The sequence below is a fragment of the Lactuca virosa genome, chromosome 7 (genome assembly GCF_052849685.1).
Source record: "Lactuca virosa cultivar CGN04683 chromosome 7, Lactuca_virosa_CGN04683_v6, whole genome shotgun sequence".
Classification (NCBI taxonomy): Eukaryota; Viridiplantae; Streptophyta; class Magnoliopsida; order Asterales; family Asteraceae; genus Lactuca; species Lactuca virosa.
The window spans coordinates 193,108,192-193,126,919 of NC_136432.1; the positions used below are offsets into that span (position 1 = coordinate 193,108,192).

General features: G+C 37.6%; 1 long non-coding RNA gene across 1 annotated transcript; it reads left to right on the forward strand.

The window, feature by feature from the left end:
* Window positions 1–4,665: 4,665 nt before the first annotated feature.
* Window positions 4,666–16,631, forward strand: LOC145127856 (uncharacterized). Its single transcript, XR_013716480.1, has 3 exons — window positions 4,666–5,007; window positions 5,939–5,983; window positions 16,206–16,631. It is a non-coding gene; the product is annotated as an uncharacterized LOC145127856 (long non-coding RNA).
* The last annotated feature ends 2,097 nt before the right edge of the window (window positions 16,632–18,728 follow it).

Genomic DNA, 18,728 nt, shown 5'->3' on the forward strand with positions numbered 1-18,728 from the left:
TATAACAAGTGATATGAATTTTACAAAAGGGTACATGAATTGCTGGATGCATGTAATATTCATCAAACCATGTTTTTTATAACATAATTGTAAAACATATATAAAACATTTTCTTAAAAATGCAAGTCATTGCCGTCCCTTCAAAATCACTCGGTATCATTTTTATGGTCTTAGTGGGCGATGGGTCACCTAACTACTAAGATTGTCTTATGATGTTCGGGGTAGCTTTGTAGTGACTAAAGGGTCACCTTAACACTGGTTAGTTGCAATACTACAAGTTGTTTCAAGTAGGAAGACTTGATCGTAATCTTGTGTGATAAAGGTCACCTAAGCATAGGAGGTCTTAGGCATAGATGTGATCAAACATGCTAAGATAAGAAATAGTTGTTTGGGATCTCATTATCTAGGAGTTACATGTCGTATGCAATTGGTAATCGCTACCTACCGAGTTTGATTGAGTTAATGGGATAAAGGTCACCAAACCATTTACTTGTTTCGTTATTTGGATCCTAGACTTTAGCAAATGAATTTTTTTAGAAACAATTAAAAGACATTAATTTTTAACGAATTAATATTGAAAATACTAAATGAAACTTTGTTAAATTCTTTATATAACTGTTAATACTCTTACGCCCCTGCAAAACCTATCTCTTGTTGAGTTTCAAGAGACAGTAGCATTTGATGGTTATAATTTCTATAACTAGTATAATACCTTGAGGTTCTACCTTAAGGATACATAGAAATTATATATACTGAGATATTCCATACCTGAACAACCTCTACAAGCCAGTCAGTCTAATCATGATACTTTGATGGAAGTGTTATTGTGATGATGTTGATGTGTTCACATCATATTGGAGTAATTAACCTTGACTTGCCGAAAGTCTTGGATAATTATGAAACATATCAGATGTCTCATCAAGTGATGCAGATATTCATTATGAATAGTAGAATGAGCTTCAAATATGTTCAAACATTAAATAAAAGGAAATCTAAGAGACTGTGTACTCTAATAGACCAATAGTTTAGTTAAGGGAAATAAAACATAAACCCACAAATCAAGAAAGGATCAACATGATTAATGTTGTTTCTATTGTAAAGAAACTGGACACTAAAAGTAGAGATGCACAAATCCAGGATCTGATCTGATCTGATCCGGTCAACAATCCGATAACATCAAATCCGATCCGGTCAATAAACCGATCTGGTGAAATCCGATCCGGATCCGGTAAAAACCCGATCCGAATCTGGTCAAAAATCTGAATCTGATTTGAAAACTGATTTGATTCGGATTTTGGTAGATTTTACCAGATTTTTGGGCGGTTAAGGAACCGGTTTTTGTAGAATCCGATTTGTAATCCGGGGGTAATTCCGATTTCAGGTCCGAGAAGTAAAACTGGTTTGAATCTGGTCATCATTTTAATCCGATCTAGTTTGGTCAAAACCGGTTTTCGGATCTGATCGGTTTCATTTCGAGGATCTGGTTTTTGTGTGCACCTCTAACTAAAAGAGGAATTGCTCTTCTTAACTTACCAAGTTTAGGAAGTATGGCATAACTAGGACTTTAGGTATCTATATGATATAACTATTTATTTTTCCATCATTCACATTAGTATGTTATACTTAATGTGACACTAATAATTGATATTATGTGTTGATGACTGCAATAAATAATTAACTAATTACAAACGAATGGTATTTTGTTTGAAGATATAACAAGTGTTGTTATAGTCTTTAAACAATATATGTTTTGTACCTATTTTATAGGAACACGTAACAATTGAAATTTATGAATAAATATATATTTACATATCATTTAATGAATGTTCGCATTTATGTTCTGAAACGATGTATTCTATGTTAAATAATATTTTCTCATAATGTCATTTATGAAGTAAATCTATAAACTTTCATTAAATTGATAGTTCTAATCATAACACCTAAATAATCAAATGATATTTGATTGAAACTTATCTATGTCATAATCATCATAACTATATAAATATGAAACACATATACCAACTTCAAAAGGATGGAATTTTTTAAGGAAAATGAGCTTGATTCTTTTGATATATTTGAATCCTATTTATATGGGAAGATGATTCGCAAGTGGCTTTATCTATTAGTAGTTAAATAACAAAATGTTTGACAAAGAATTATACATAAGTTATATATTCTTTTCAATCCATGAATAGATTTGGTGATAGATGCTTAATCAATTTCACTAACGACTTTTATTCCTTATTGTTGAAACTTTTGATTTGCTCAAATTGTTCCATAGTGAAGTTTGTAATACAACTTAATGAGATAATCATTAACCTTTCGTTTTGATAAAGAAAATAAGTTTTGTAACATCTTAAGTGTTGTGGAATCGATTCAGAACTCATTTTGTCAAAAGCACTCATTCGTCATTCGTATGGTTCTTGTGGCACAGGATCACCAGGTCACTTGGATCTGACTAATGATGTTCGAGGTAGCCTACGTATTCTCTAGTGGAATGGGGTCAGCTGGCCACTGGTTAAATGTCGATAGTACAACTTTTTGAATAGGATAAAACATAGACCTTACAGTCTATTATATGATGTTTTAGAGAACTATTTACTTTATAAAAAAATTAGAATTATGCTTACTGCAACAAATATATATTGAGAATATATATGTTTCCAATCAAACAAGTAGACTTTCATTAGAGTAAGGATGTAATGGTTTATCCTTATCTAAAAGGTATAGAGTTATGAAGCTTATGTTAGACAATAAGCTCAACCACTCTAGCATCTACTAATTTCATTAATGTAGATTATCCTAAATGATTGTTTAAGATGAAGTCTCTACTAATCCCATTAACTGTCATTCCAGAAGACATACACTTAGAAGGTTCTTCGTCTATGTGGGAGCTATATGGAACTTTAAAAGCTAAAGAACCATAAGCTAAACGCATCATAGTTTAGGACTAACAAGTTTTCAGCTGTTGTTGAATATGCTAAATAGTTGATTGAAACCAATAGAAAACAATGAGATGCATTCATGTATGATTATCAAGTATGGGCTTGATTAATCTTCCTCGGTATATTACGAATATAAAGAGTAAATGGGTTTTCAAAGGAGAAAACATACATGAATGAAAATATTTCCAGATTTAAGCTAACATCTCAAAGTAAGAATCTTCTTTCTTATAAGACATTTACATAGTGTGATTTAATTATAAATCAAAATGAATCTCGTGTTTTCTACAAAGCTAGTGGAAGCACAATAACATTCCTAGTCTTATATGTAGTCGACATATTAATTCTTGGAATAAGGATCTATATAGAAAGATCATGGAAACTTAAAGGATTAAGTAAAATTGCATTAATAGTAAATGATCTTAAAGAGCTTAAGATAAAGGACTCTAAGAGAGTTATCTTGTCAAATATCACATGACATGATTTTGAGCAAAATCCTAGTACAATGTTTTGAACTAGATAATATGATTGTATTCCATATGTTGTTGTAATTTGGTTAATCATATATGTCATGATTATGCATGAAGGACAGATAAGTCGTATGCTTAGAGCAAGTCGAATGATACCAGTAAAATCCGAGAATGAGTCATGGTGTGACTTAAAGGAACATTCTAAAGTACTTGCTAGAACTAAAGAAACATTCCTAGTCTACGGAGTATTTGAAAGAAAGCTATGTTTAATCCATTACATATATGTTGAACTTCCAAACAAATTGAGATGACTCGCAATCACAATCGGGCGTGTCCTCGTTATGAATGAAGAGAAAGTTACATGGAAAGTGGTTCCATGTAGATTTTAATCACAGTTAAACATTAGAATTAGGATACATTGTGGTTTGGAGGACCACATACAAAGATGCTTAATAAACAGTTCATTATGACTATGAGTAATCCCATTACACAAGTATTGATATCTAAATCATATTTAAGCATCTAATACATTCTCAATAGTTTTCTTTATATATGAGTTATATATATAAAATTGAAAATATTAGTATTTGCAAATTTTATATTAATCAAGTTTGTCAAATCTACTTAACAAGCTCATTTATTAGCTAAAGCATGAAAGTCAAGTTGGTTCTATGGGGCCTTGTTGATATAAGTAGATGTATTTGATTGAAATTTAGTATTTTGATATTGGAACAATACAAGCAACATATATTGTAATGAGTTGATATATTGGATATAAGTCTTTCATTAAATAATTGTTATGTTCTATATTAGCATGTTTAAATCCTTAAATAACTAGGTTATTCTAAATGTTCATAGTCGTTCGTAGTTGTTGGAGCATCTATGAGGTAGGACTAATATGTAACGACACAAATTCCTTCCGTTAGTGAAATTAGCGTTCCCTTATACGGGAGTGAGTTTTACGTGTGTTTATTGTTTAACGTTATGTCGATTATATGTTTAATAATAATAATAATAATAATAATAATAACTAAATATATATGTATATATAATATACGAAGGTTATGAGTAATTCAAATAAAAGTAAAAGGTTGTTTGTAAACCAAGAGAGAAAGCTAAGGGTTCCATATTGTAAATTAGTTTCTAAAACAAATTCATACGTTATGTACTGCGTCCTAATTAAACGCTTCCATGCCACATGATCGTCACAATAAATATCGACGCTTCGTTGATCATAACCGACACACCAAATGAATTACTAATAAAGGTTAGGATATGTTGGGATTAAGGCCGAAAATATGGGGACCAAATTGCAAAAAACGTTATGAATACCCCATGAAGTCGTCGATCAGGTTTAAGAATTAAGGCCCCATAAACCGTTCGTTCTTTCTTCCTCCATCCCTATACATGCGTTGTCATCACCCCATCAGTGCTTTTCTAGGGTTGCGACGTGATCAGAGGACATAAGAAAAAAAACGTGCGTGTGAGGAGGGAAAAAAGAACGCAAGTCGAAAGTGAGAGACGGGAACGGTGGAAATAATAGTCGACTTCACAGGGGACGACCTTGAGGCTGTTTGAATCGATTTTCTCCTTTGGTAAACCCTTAAATCTTCATTCTCTTGTGTTACTATTCAATTGCTTGGAAATTGGGTTGAAAGTTATAACCATCTTGAAGCCAAATTGTTTCCTTTTTGATGTTTTTAATCCCATCTTCTTTCTCCTTACAATCTTTGAATGTTCATATGTTTAATTCTGGTTTCATTGGGTGTATTTTGATGGTTTATTGCTGTCAAAACTTGTTCATGAACACCCTCAATAATTCTTAGTTCATGTTCATGTATTACTCCATGTTTTGGAGACCTTGTTTCATTGTTAATTACTAATTTGAACCTTGGTGTGAGAATGAAATTGCTATTAATGTTTCTTGATAAGTTGTTACTGTTAAGAACTCAATTTTTATCTTTATGGGTGCTTTTGGTTATGACTTAATAGGTTAAGTGGTCAAAAAGTCCTTGAAATTCAAAGCTGGAAATTCTGAAAAAAATTACCAATTTGTCCATGTTTTGGAAAAAATATAGAAAAATCATCAAAGGTCGTATTGATGATCCGTAAACACTAAAAATTTTCATTTTGAGTCTAGTTTGTCCATGGATTTTCCCAGAACCTGGTATTGTCCCTAACCAAGATGACAATCGTCTCTTTCACTAACTGGTCGTAAATTAACTGCACGGATAAGCTGTCTTGCAAAATTCATGGTAAATTGTAGAAAAATTGGTTAGACCTATGCGAATAGTACTTTTAAAGCTAAAAGTATAAACTACCTGAATATGAAATAAAGTTAAAATTTTTACAGGTTTAAGTGGTGCTAAAGTGGCCTTGAACAGATTCCTGTTTCAGGTCAAAATCTAAGAATTTGACCTAATAACCAATTTGTATGTTTGGGTAGTAAATTGTCACAACTTGTTCAGGTAAACTTCTAGTAATACATATATTTGTGTTTAACTAGTGTAAGGTTTATTACCTCAGGTCATACAAGATTTAAAGTGTGGAAAGAGTGCTTGTTTGACAAAGGTGAGTCAATCTTTGTGGTTATTTAAAGTACTTGTTAGGGATTCCACATCTTAGAGGGATTGGAATGAACCTAGGTTATTTAGGTTGCATGTACACCAATTGTGAATGTTATTTTGATTTGAATGATGTTACCTTCATGCTATATTTTTTGGTTTCTATTTTTATGTGAGGGTGTGATAGGTCCATGATAGAAATAGGGTTTTGTTTTAATTGTGTGTGAATATATGCATACAATAATTTGTTGGTAATATATGTCTATGTTGGTTAGGACAATGCATGCTAGTGATATAATATGCCTTGATGATGAAATGATGATGTGTATGACTATATAAAGATGTAAAATGCCTTAACTTGACGTCTTGTTGCATGTTTACATATTGTGAAGTAGGGAAGTAATATGTCATTTATTATTAATTGAAATTGAGCATGATTACTGATGCGACATCGAGCTCCGGCGTAACTTCTAGTCTTCTGTTGCGGCAGAGATCTGGATATCACAGTGCAAAGTCGTTAGAGTCGACCCAGGGACTGTACCCCGGGAGCGGACTCCGACGGTCAAGTTAGATCAGCTAGAAGATATGAGATGGCTCTCTTTAGCTAGAGAGGACCATCATAGTGCTAGTGGTGGTGTATGGTGGCTGACGGCGGCAGGTGGCGGCTGAGCCACCCGGCCGGAGTATAGTGTGGCGGCTGAGCCATGGGAGAAGTCTAGTGGTGGCTGAACCACTTGGGAGAGAGTCCTCTTTCAAGGAGGAGGCACTATTATATTTATAGTGGACAATTAGGTCAAGGGGAATTGGGTCAGGCCTTGGGCCAGCCCAATTCAGGCCCAACTAACAAGGAGCTGGGCAAGGCCGCCCGGAGGCGCCGGGCAGGGCTGGCAGGTGCGCCCCAGGCAGGGCTGGCGGGCGCGCACCAGGAAGGGAAGACAAGGGAGTGCCAGGCGAGGGAGCGCCTGGCCAGGCCGGCAGGAGAGTCCCCAGCAAGGCTGGCAAGGGAGTCCCCAGCAAGGGAACGATAGGCAGGGCTGGCAGAAGCACGCTAGGCCAGCCTGGCGCGCTAGAGCAGTCTAGGCCATGCTAATGGACCATATATCATCAAGTCCCCCCAGTCTGGTATTATTGGTACGCGGCCAATGACATCGGACTGGAACTAGTCATATAAACTGTGCATCGTCAATTACTTAGAGAGGTTTGTAGTGTAATCCTTATTTGATGAATTAATAATATATTAATTCAAAAGGGGAATACACTTAGTGGGGCGTAAAGGATAGCAACCTAGACTTAGGTGTGTGTACCCTATCCGGATACTTGTGAGGGCCCTAGAGGTTGGACGATACCTAAAGAGAAAGAGCTTAAGCCACTAGTGACGCCGAGTGGTTTTCTAGACCACCACTCGGGACATGGTTCATGGACACTAAGGTGTTCAAGGACTGGAGTGATATTGGCGTAGTGATGGCGCTGGATCAAATATCACGTTTGAGTGCGAAGTTCTAGTGATGGGAACAATGACAAGTACCACTCTCGAACGACAACGCGCATACTTGTATGTTCAACGTTGGAGTAGCGAACGCAGCGAACCGGGAGTAATGTTACGTGTGAGAGTCGCGCCTCACTTAGTGCATTGGGTCGATCCGGTCACGTTAGTAGTGAATGAGGTTTTTACCTCTTGGGTTAGTGATGGACCCAGGGTTAGTGATGGACCCAGTGGGGTAAGGTTGGGCCGGTCACTTAGTAGTGAACGGGTTTTTCCTTCAGGTTAGTGATGGACCTACATACAGGGTGTCTACCTTACGGGTTAGTGATGGACTCATGTGCGGGGACTCTTCCTTACGGATTACTGATGGATCCATGTGTGGGGAATCTTCCTTGCGGATTAATAATGGACCTTGGGCTAGGAATAATTATTAATTATCTAATATTAAAAGATAAATAATAACGGTAGACCCTAATGATAATCTAGTGATGAACATGCGATGTAAATTATGTACATTATGTATGTGATGCATGTGATGTATGTGATGTTGTGCTTTATGTGTTTTCCTAACATTGTACTTATGGTTGACTCACTTAGCATTTGCCGACACTTGTTTCTTTTCTTGTTGTTGCCTTGAATTGGTATAGGTAGCATAGTTTGTCGGCTTGGTGAGGATGGGGCTTTTGGGTAGTTACATTCAAGTTTATCTCTTAGTATTGATACCGTTTGGACATGTCGTGGAGTTTTCTTAACACTTGTTTTTGAGAACTTGTTTTTGATTTGGTCTATGAACTATATTTTGATGAATGATGTTTTTGAAAATAAACGTAACATTGGTGATGTTTTCTTTAAACTTTAAGTAAGACTTCCGCTAACGTATTGTGTTAAATGAACGTTTTAAAATTTTTTAAAAGAAATTGGGTGAAAAATCACGATGTTTTATAATATGAGTGCATTGGTTGATTCTCATGGAGATGAAAGTATCAAGAGCTGCTACCAACTTCGTAGATACTTGATTAGGAGAATAAGTATTGGACCTAACCCGTATTAAAATCACTTTATGGATCATAGTCATGAGTGATGTTTTGATCAAGGTTTATATCTTTTTATTCTTAGACATGAGATATATATTCGGGACTTGAAGTATATGAACTGTTGTGCTTTGACATGGTTTAACGTTGTTCCGTAAAGTCAGTCATAAGGGTCATCGTTGGGTATGACATGAACTACATGATAGGCATAAGTAGTCAAGATGGGATTTGTTCTCTCTTATTCGTTAATAGTTAGACATCTAAGGCCTTACTAAAATTTAAACACTAAATGATATTGATGACAATCCATATCTCATGTTCAACACGATGTCTGAGATAAAAGGAATAACTGATACCACACATTTAGTAACAATTGTAGCTTAGGGGTCTTGGAATTGGTTGTTGATGAGATGGCGTCCTTCATATGTTGTTAGGGTAAGTAGCTCGTTGCTAGACGTCAGCTACTGTCTATGTCATTCTATGCTATTCCGAAATGATTCACTAGTAATAGTAGCAGCGTACTACTCTTCCTCCTCCCCCCCCTTTTTTTGAAGACGTCGAACGATTCTGGACCGCAATAGGCATTCGAAACGCATATTTTGTTGAATGGAGCTTGGTGTGTGATCGTTAAATTGGTGGTTTTTGTCTTACATAAAGTTGCCCATCAAGATGAAAAACTGATGTAGGATAAGCCCATATTGCTAAAATAAATTCAGGATCCCATTTGACTAATAGATAGTCCGACTTCTTCTTTTTTTTTAGATGGCATCGGGTGGGCCACGGTGCGCTAATTTTGTTGGGCTGAATCGCAATACTTGGATGCTGAATATTTAATTTATATCTTGCATAATTAGCACGTTTTGAAATTGCTGAAGTTGGCCCATATATTAAATAATCAATTTAAATAGAAAGCCCAAGTGACAGAAAGAGTTATTCTCGAACTATAGGCCCAAGGTGGGATGGGCTATCAATACGCAAGTTGTAGCCCAAATTATACATATTTTCATTTTGTGTGTATCTGTATTCACTTTGTGGACCCACCTTCCTTTATCAGGTTTGACTTATGAGGAAAAGTCACCCAACCCATCTCGCTCCCAAATCTCAGTTACAGGAAACGAAAATGTTAGGTGATTGGAACTGGATTGCTCTCGTCGGAGGATGGCGGTTGTCGAAGAAGATTGGAGTGGAGATGATCTATGCAACGGTGTTGCTTCCTGCGTCAGCTGTTGAAGGTGGTCGGCGACAGGTTCGGAGGTCGCGATCGGTGGGAGTGGGTGATCGACTAGCGACGCTGCTGCCCTGCCTGGTGGCGAGTCAAGAAATCCGGAGGCGGCGGACGCTACTGTTGCTTCGGTTGATAGCAGCTGCGTACGGAGATGCTTCGTTGGAGGTTTACGTTAGGCTGATGCGCCTCAATTTTGGTTGGAGAAGAGATCGGATTTCCGAGTTCGCCGGTGGTAAAGGAGGAATCAAAGTTGTGCTTTCTGGTGGCGCTGCTTTGCTGGGTCGTCGGGGATGATGACAATCAGCGAATGGAGGTGGTCTGACTGGGTGGTAACAGTGGAGAGGGGAGCGCCAACGAATTCTCTGGGGACGTGGAGCTGTTGCGTCGCCCTTGAAGGTGTTCGGTGTCGAGGTTGTTATTGCTGGAGATCGGTGGTCCTTCGCCTGACAATCTTCGACTGGGGAAGAAGGTCGGAATATTAACGTGATTACCGACGGCTCTTGATTTACTGTGTCACTGGTGGTGAAGATGACCGGTGGTGGCTCCGGTGGAGTTCATTAGGTGACTGTTTGGAGAAGGCAGTCGCTTGCTTGGTCTCCAAGAGAGATAGACCAATGTAGGAGCCGACTATCCTCTAATTTTCCAGAAGGAGAAGATGGCGTAGGTGGGGCCCTTTGTGGTTTTTTTTGTTTGACTTTCCTTTCCATCTTTGGCAAATTTTCCTTTTCCCTGTGTTTTGTCGGTTGAAGGCATACACATAGTCCTTTGTATTTTTTTTCTTTTTGTACGCTCAAGAGTGACAACTGTAAAGGTGAGCTGGATCAATATGGGTCCCACTGTGGGCCTTATTCTTTTCTGCCAATTGTTGGCTTGTATGTACTATATAGGGCTCTACTATCCCCCCTCTTTATTTTCCTTTTTACCTGTCGGCTAGAGGGGTACAAACTCTTCCCAAAAACATACTTTTTAATATACAATTTGTTGAGATAGAAAGCTGTAAACTGTAAACTGTGAAAATGGTAGTGTGTGTAGTTTTTGAGGCATATTCGGCTATATTTTGGTGAAAAGGATAGACGGGTTTTGTTGTTGTGACTATGAGCTATTTGCATTTGTATCTATCTCTTTTTAGAGTCACTTTTCTTGCACGACTTCTCTCTATCCCTCTCTCTTTTTTTTTATAAATTTGATAAAATGTACAAGCATCCCAGCCATGGGTACAAATAAATGTTTTAGAGATTAATGTTCTACAAAAATCGATGAACATGGGGTAAAAAGCCTCCTGTCCCCTCAAACTTTTTGAAAAAGCCCAAAAATATATAAACAAAACAGACATGAGAGGTCTTGTTCAAAGAATATTGTGAACTAGAATATGCTCTTGTTAACATGATCTGAGAATAAGATAAAAGCTTATAGAAATATTTTCTCCTCCCTTCTCTCTTTTCTTTTTTTTTTGAAGAGTTTTGTGAAATGTACAAGTCATATAGCTGTATGCACAAACAATTGTTGCAGAGGTGGGATTGCATTCAAAATATCATAGCTAAAAACGATACATAAACTGAAATAAAACTCTTAAAAATTTATTTTCTTCCCACTTGCTGAACAAATCCTCATAATATAAAAAAGAAACAGATCTGAGAAGGGTTTTTTTTTCTCATAAACTTTCTTTCCTTCTTCAGCTTGCTCAACAAACTATCAAGGTGTAAGCAAGAGCAGATTTGTAAAAAACTTTGTTTCTCTTCTCTGAGCTTCTAAAGAAAGAACACCCAAAAATATGAACAAAAAGTGGTGTAAAAACTCGAGTTTTTCTCCTGATTTTATGAACTGAAAAATATGAGTAAGAACTCATAAAAATTCTTTTCTTCTGAAACAAACCCCCAAGATATAAACAAAAACAGATCTAAGAAAGTTTTTGCAAATTTGGGGAGTATTTGAGTGAAGAAAATCATATATATCCATAGATTTGAACTAAAAACGAAATGGATCTACGGATCCAAAGATTTGTGAAGCAAACTTGGACAGATCTTGGAAAAAACCAAGAAGATCTGAACAAATGATGGGGTAGAACTCATAGAGAACTTCTTTTCTTTTCAACTTACTGAAAAAACCACCAAACTATAAACAAAAACGAATCTAACAAGGTTTTTTCTCACTAAACCTTCTTTACTCTTCAGCTTGCTCAACAAATCTGAAAATCTTTTGTTTTCCATCTCTAAGCTTCTAGAAGAAGCATCAGATAAACAACTTGAATGAAGTTGTACATGAGGAATCAGGAACTACAACCGATTTTCTTGAAAATAAACAAGCAAAAGAGATAAAGACTTGTAAAACATTGTTTGTTCTTCAACTTGGTGAACAAAATTCGAAAATATGAACAAAGATGAGGAAAAACTCATAGGAATCTCTTTTCTCCCCAACTTTCTGAATAATCCAACAAAGATGGATCTAATAAAATCTTTTAACTTGAGAATTGCTCAAATAAACTAAAACAAGGCATATTTAGATATTTGAGCAAAAACAAGATAGATCTAATGATCTGAGCAAAAAACTCAACAGATCTAAAGATCTGAGCAAAAAGCTAAACAGATCTGAAAGATCTTGGCGAAACCAAATCGATCTGAACAGATCTTGGTAGAAACCAAATGGATCTGAACCAAATGGTGGGTAGAAATGAACAGATCTGAACAAATCTTAGATGAAAACACATCAGATCTTAACAAATCTGGTCAAAATCGAGCTTGAAACCAACTCAGGCTTTTTCTACTTGCTCGAATCCGGGATGGCGCCAAATGATGCAACATCGAGCTCCGGCGTAACTTCTAGTCTTCTGCTGCGGCGGAGATGTGGATATCACAGTGCAAAGTCGTTAGAGCCGACCCAGGGACTGTACCCCGGGAGCGGACTCTGACGGTCAAGTTAGATCAGCTAGAAGATCTGAGATGGCTCTCTTTAGCTAGAGGGGACCATCTTGGTGCTAGTGGTGGTGTATGGTGGCTGACGGCGGCAGGTGGAGGCTGACCCACCCGGTCGGAGTATAGTGTGGCGGCTGAGCCATGGGGGAAGTCTAGTGGTGGCTGAACCACTTGGGAGAGAGTCCTCCTTCGAGGAGGAGGCACTATTCTATTTATAGTGGACAATTAGGTCAAGGGGAATTGGGTCAGGCCTTGGGCCAGCCCAATTCAGGCCCAACTAACAAGGAGCTGGGCAAGGCCGCCCGGAGGCGCCGGGCAGGGCTGGCGGGCACGCCCCAGGCAGGGCTGGCGGGCGCGCACCAGGAAGGGAAGACAAGGGAGTGCCAGGCGAGGGAGCGCCTGGCCGGGCCGGCAGGAGAGTCCCCAGCAAGGCTGGCAAGGGAGTCCCCAGCAAGGGAACGATAGGCAGGGCTGGCAGAAGCACGCCAGGCCAGGCTGGCGCGCTAGAGCAGTCTAGGCCATGCTAATGGACCATATATCATCAAGTCCCCCCAGTCTGGTGTTATTGGTACGCGGCCAATGACATCGGACTGGAACTAGTCATATAAATTGTGCGTCGTCAATTACTTAGAGAGGTTTGTAGTGTAATCCTTATTTGATGAATTAATAATATATTAATTCAAAAGGGGAATACACTTAGTGGGGCGTAAAGGATAGCAACCTAGACTTAGGTGTGTGTACCCTATCCGGATACTTGTGAGGGCCCTAGAGGTTGGACGATACCTAAAGAGAAAGAGCTTAAGCCACTAGTGACGCCAAGTGGTTTTCTAGACCACCACTCGGGACATGGTTCATGGACACTAAGGTGTTCAAGGACTGGAGTGATATTGGCGTAGTGATGGCGCTGGATCAAATATCACGTTTGAGTGGGAAGTTCTAGTGATGGGAACAATGACAAGTATCACTCTCGAACGACAACGCGTATACTTGTATGTTCAACGTTGGAGTAGCGAACGCAGCGAACCGGGAGTAATGTTACGTGTGAGAGTCGCGCCTCACTTAGTGCATTGGGTCGATCCGGTCACGTTAGTAGTGAATAAGGTTTTTACCTCTTGGGTTAGTGATGGACCCAGGGTTAGTGATGGACCCAGTGGGGTAAGGTTGGGCCAGTCACTTAGTAGTGAACGGGTTTTTCCTTCAGGTTAGTGATGGACCTACATACAGGGTGTCTACCTTACGGGTTAGTGATGGACTCATGTGCGGGGACTCTTCCTTACGGATTACTGATGGATCCATGTGTGGGTAATCTTCCTTGCGGATTAATAATGGACCTTGGGCTAGGAATAATTATTAATTATCTAATATTAAAAGATAAATAATAACGGTAGACCCTAATGATAATCTAGTGATGAACATGCGATGTAAATTATGTACATTATGTATATGATGCATGTGATGTATGTGATGTTGTGCTTTGTGTGTTTTCCTAACATTGTACTTATGGTTGACTCACTTAGCATTTGCCGACACTTGTTTCTTTTCTTGTTGTTGCCTTGAATTGGTATAGGTAGCATAGTTTGTCGGCTTGGTGAGGATGGGGCTTTTGGGTAGTTACATTCAAGTTTATCTCTTAGTATTGATACCGTTTGGACATGTCGTGGAGTTTTCTTAACACTTGTTTTTGAGAACTTGTTTTTGATTTGGTCTATGAACTATATTTTGATGAATGATGTTTTTGAAAATAAACGTAACATTGGTGATGTTTTCTTTAAACTTTAAGTAAGACTTCCGCTAACGTATTGTGTTAAATGAACGTTTTAAAATTCTTTTAAAAAAATTGGGTGAAAAATCACGATGTTTTATAATATGAGTGCATTGGTTGATTCTCATGGAGATGAAAGTATCAAGAGCTGCTACCAACTTCGTAGATACTTGATTAGGAGAATAAGTATTGGACCTAACCCGTATCAAAATCACTTTATGGATCATAGTCATGAGTGATGTTTTGATCAAGGTTTATATCTTTTTATTCTTAGACATGAGATATATATTCGGGACTTGAAGTATATGAACTGTTGTGCTTTGACATGGTTTAACGTTGTTCCGTAAAGTCAGTCATAAGGGTCATCGTTGGGTATGACATGAACTACATGATAGGCATAAGTAGTCAAGATGGGATTTGTTCTCTCTTATTCGTTAATAGTTAGACAGCTAAAGCCTTACTAAAATTTGAACACTAAATGATATTGATGACAATCCATATCTCATGTTCAACACGATGTCTGAGATAAAAGGAATAACTGATACCACACATTTAGTAACAATTGTAGCTTAGAGGTCTTGGAATTGGTTGTTGATGAGATGGCGTCCTTCATATGTTGTTAGGGTAAGTAGCTCGTTGCTAGACGTCAGCTACTGTCTATGTCATTCTATGATGAATCTTATGCAAGTGGGAGATTATTGAATCTATATGCCCAATAATCATTATTGAGTAATGTTGCTAATAATATATGATCCTATAGGGTCACACATTTATCAAGTTGACACATTTTGTATATTTATTATTAATATGATTATTAATAAATAATATCAATTCTTGTATTTAATTAGGGAATAATTATTGTTTTGTGAAAATAATAATTATAAGAGAGTATAACTAGTTATTATATCACATGGTATGATTTAATAAGTCATGTACAAAGTTTTGGACACCTTGGTTAACCATGATCAAGTTAATGAGTTAACATATTATGGTTAATAAACTAGAGGATAATTTTTGTCTTCTTTCTTAAGCATGGCCGAATTTTCTAAAGGCATGGGAGGTAGCTTGTCAACCTCCCACCTTTGTCCCCCATGCTTCTAAAAGGCTACCAATACTTTATATTATTATAATCTAAAGGTATGCCTTGCATGGGAGTACATAAGGAAGGCCTTTCCATGAGTCTTTGGCTAGTCGTTAAGCTCTTTTTCCTCTCTTTAAGATGGTGGCCGAAACCACCTGTCTTCCTCTCATCTCTCTCTCTCTTTCTCTCTCTCTCTCTCTCTCTCTCTCTTGAAGATAGTTTGGTGATTAGAAGCCCTATTGAGTTGTCTCCTTTAGTGCTTATTAGATTTAAGTTCTTAATGGCTTAAGACACACAAGAATACAAGAAAGAACTAGCATTCCAAGTACCTTAATATTGATGGTGGACACTTGTGGAAAAAATCATACTCTTTGGTTTTTCTATCTTCATCAACACCTCAAAACCAAGTGGATTCAAAGGCTCCAAAGGTTGTCATAAATGGATCCTAGATGGTTTGGTTTTGTTATAAACTCAAAAATAAACTTGTTATTTTTAAAAGCTTCAGTTGTGGTTTTTATGAAAAACACACTTATATTTTGTATCAAAACTCATCATATTTTGTGTTGTATGTGGTATCTTGGAGAACTGATATATGTCATTTTATGAATAATTTAGGGTAGTTTTTATTAGAATTTAACATCATATTTAATCATTTGCATGTGCATTAGTTTAAATAATATTCAACTCATGTTTATCGTCAAAATTCTCGTATTGCTTGTGTTTTTATGTCTTTTTCAGGTATTTCGAGTGGAGCAGGGATTTGGAAGCAACTTTGGATGCATTATATTAGCTTAATGGAGCTAAAACACCTAAGGGGGTTGGAAGTTGGGTCAAATTTGTTGAAGGTGAAGAGTTCACATCTGAAACACGCATTTTTGAGTTTACACGATCGTGTTTTTCACCATGTGATCGTGCGTTTGATCGTGTTTCATCTTCGAAACTTTTCCAAGCCAGAACTCAAGTTTCAAGACCACGAAGTGTTTACACGATCGTGTTTCTCCATATAACACGATCGTGTCTTTCAGTTTTATGTCCGAAATAGTATAGTACTTCATTAAACGGGATTTCGAGGGATTTTAGGCAAAAACACGATCGTGTTTTCTTGTTTATTGCTTCAGAAGTTGTTGGCTTGCATATAAATTTGACCTTTCTGATCAGTTTTAAAGCCTATACGTTCCCAGATAACGAAAAAACGTCTTCTTAAGGCGATTTTCTGCACTTTTTCATCACTTTCTGAAGATCTGAAGGTTGTGGATAAATCTCAATCAACTAGGTTAGTAAGAATTAGTAGTTTAATCTCTATTTTTATTAGTTTTGATCAAATTTTAGTCATGTCTGGCTAAACCCTAGATTTCAGTTTTGCACATAGTAGTACTTCTCATGTAATCAATCATTAGACCTGATTTTTTATTTATGATTCTATCTAGTAGTTTCAGTTTGTGCTTAATGAATGTTTGAATTTAGTTCTTTTTAGCTTGATCACCTAATTTATGATTAAATCAATCTAGTTAATCAGTTAATGGAATCCGTAACTATTCTAATCAACTGGTAATAAGTAACAAGTATCAGATTTGTTCCATGTTGGGATTTAACTTTGATATAAACTGAAATTTCATATTTTACACTTTTGGGCTTGTGAGAAATATTGGATATTGCTGGGAATTTTACACAGATCATAATGCTGCTTTTATGGTTAATTGAAGATCTTGTTTTGGTTAACTAGTTAGGTAAAAGAGAATGTACTAGAGCTTATTAGTTGTTCTCAGTAGCAGCTTAGATAGAACAACCTTTGAATAACCAGGTCAATGTTGATTGCATGATTAGGAAAGTCGCGGCAGAACTGAGTTCGCTTATTATTATTAAATTTTCTTTAGTTATTTTAACTGCTATTTTTAGTTTAGTTATAATAAAAAATCCCCCTTTTATATTTATCTGTTTTTGGAGTAGAATAAAATAGAGGCATTGACCATTAGGTTGTGTCCATGTGGATTTGACCCTGCTTCCCTATGTTATTCTTCAGTGCATTCAAGCATTGATAAATATTATTTGTTTAAGACGTCCGCGACAATGTTTTAACAGGAACTCATTAAGATTTGTGTTTACGCTTTAAGTTTAAAATGTTTTAGGTGGTTCTGGTGTAACATCTCGTTTATTAAATAAATAAAAAGATAGAAATTAGTAAACGAATAGTGGCCCTAAATCTGTAATAAGTTACCAGTGTGTGTGTCATAAGGAGCTAAATGACATAATTCCTAGAAATTGGGGTCTTTATTGTAATAAAGTTTGGGAAGCAAGGGCTAAAGAGTAAAATAGGGACTTAAATTGTAATGTTTAGAGAAGGAAGGGTTGAATATGTCATAAGTTAGATTTTTGGGGGATAAGTGTAATTTTGGGATTAAAAGGGGTATTTCCGAATTAGTTTTGCAAAAGATTCTCAAAGCGGAGGGTTGTTTGAGTAAATTATGGATCTAAGTTGAAGGAAATTGAGAGGGAGGGGATGTAAATGTAATTATGGCCAAAAGTTGATTATAGACGGGATATATAAACTCGTTACCCTCCCAGTAACCCTAACCCTAAAACTATACACAGCCGCCACCCTCCTTATGCCCCCTTCACCTCCAGTCGCCACCACCATTGTTGGAGTTGGAGAACCATCGGTCGAGTGTCGTTGTCGTCGTTCTGCTACCAGAGAAGAAAACGAGTCGCAATCCTGACGTAGGTCAGTTGGGGTGATCGGAGCTTCATGGTTAGCGGATGCTGTTGTGTTCGTTGTGGTTTTGCTCGCTCCCTTCCCCCGTTCCTCCTGTTGCTACGCCTCAGCTCATGACCTTCGACGCTGCACCCACCGTAATTGAAGACGGAGACCGCCTTGGAGCGTTATGACAGCAGTCGATCAGAAGAAGCCGTCTCCGGATGTCGTTGCTGTTGTTTCTGTTGGGAGTCGCCCACCTCTTCTTCTCCTGTTTCGTTGTCGTTCGTCGGTTCTACGTCCCAGCTCAGTCCGCCGCCGCTAACGCCGACTGTAGAGTTGTTGTTGCCGCCGTATCAAACCATCATCGCCGTCGTATGCCACCAGGTAGGTGGTTGGGTTCATTTTGCAAACAGGAGGTGTGTGTGTGTGTGTGTGTGCTTCTACCACTAGTGTGCATGACGTACGTATGGTTGCTTGGCCGGATTTTACGAGAAAAGCCACCACCACCGTGAGGTGGTGGCTGTCACCTCCAACCACCACCTGCCGCCACAAGGGTGGTTGTGTGTATG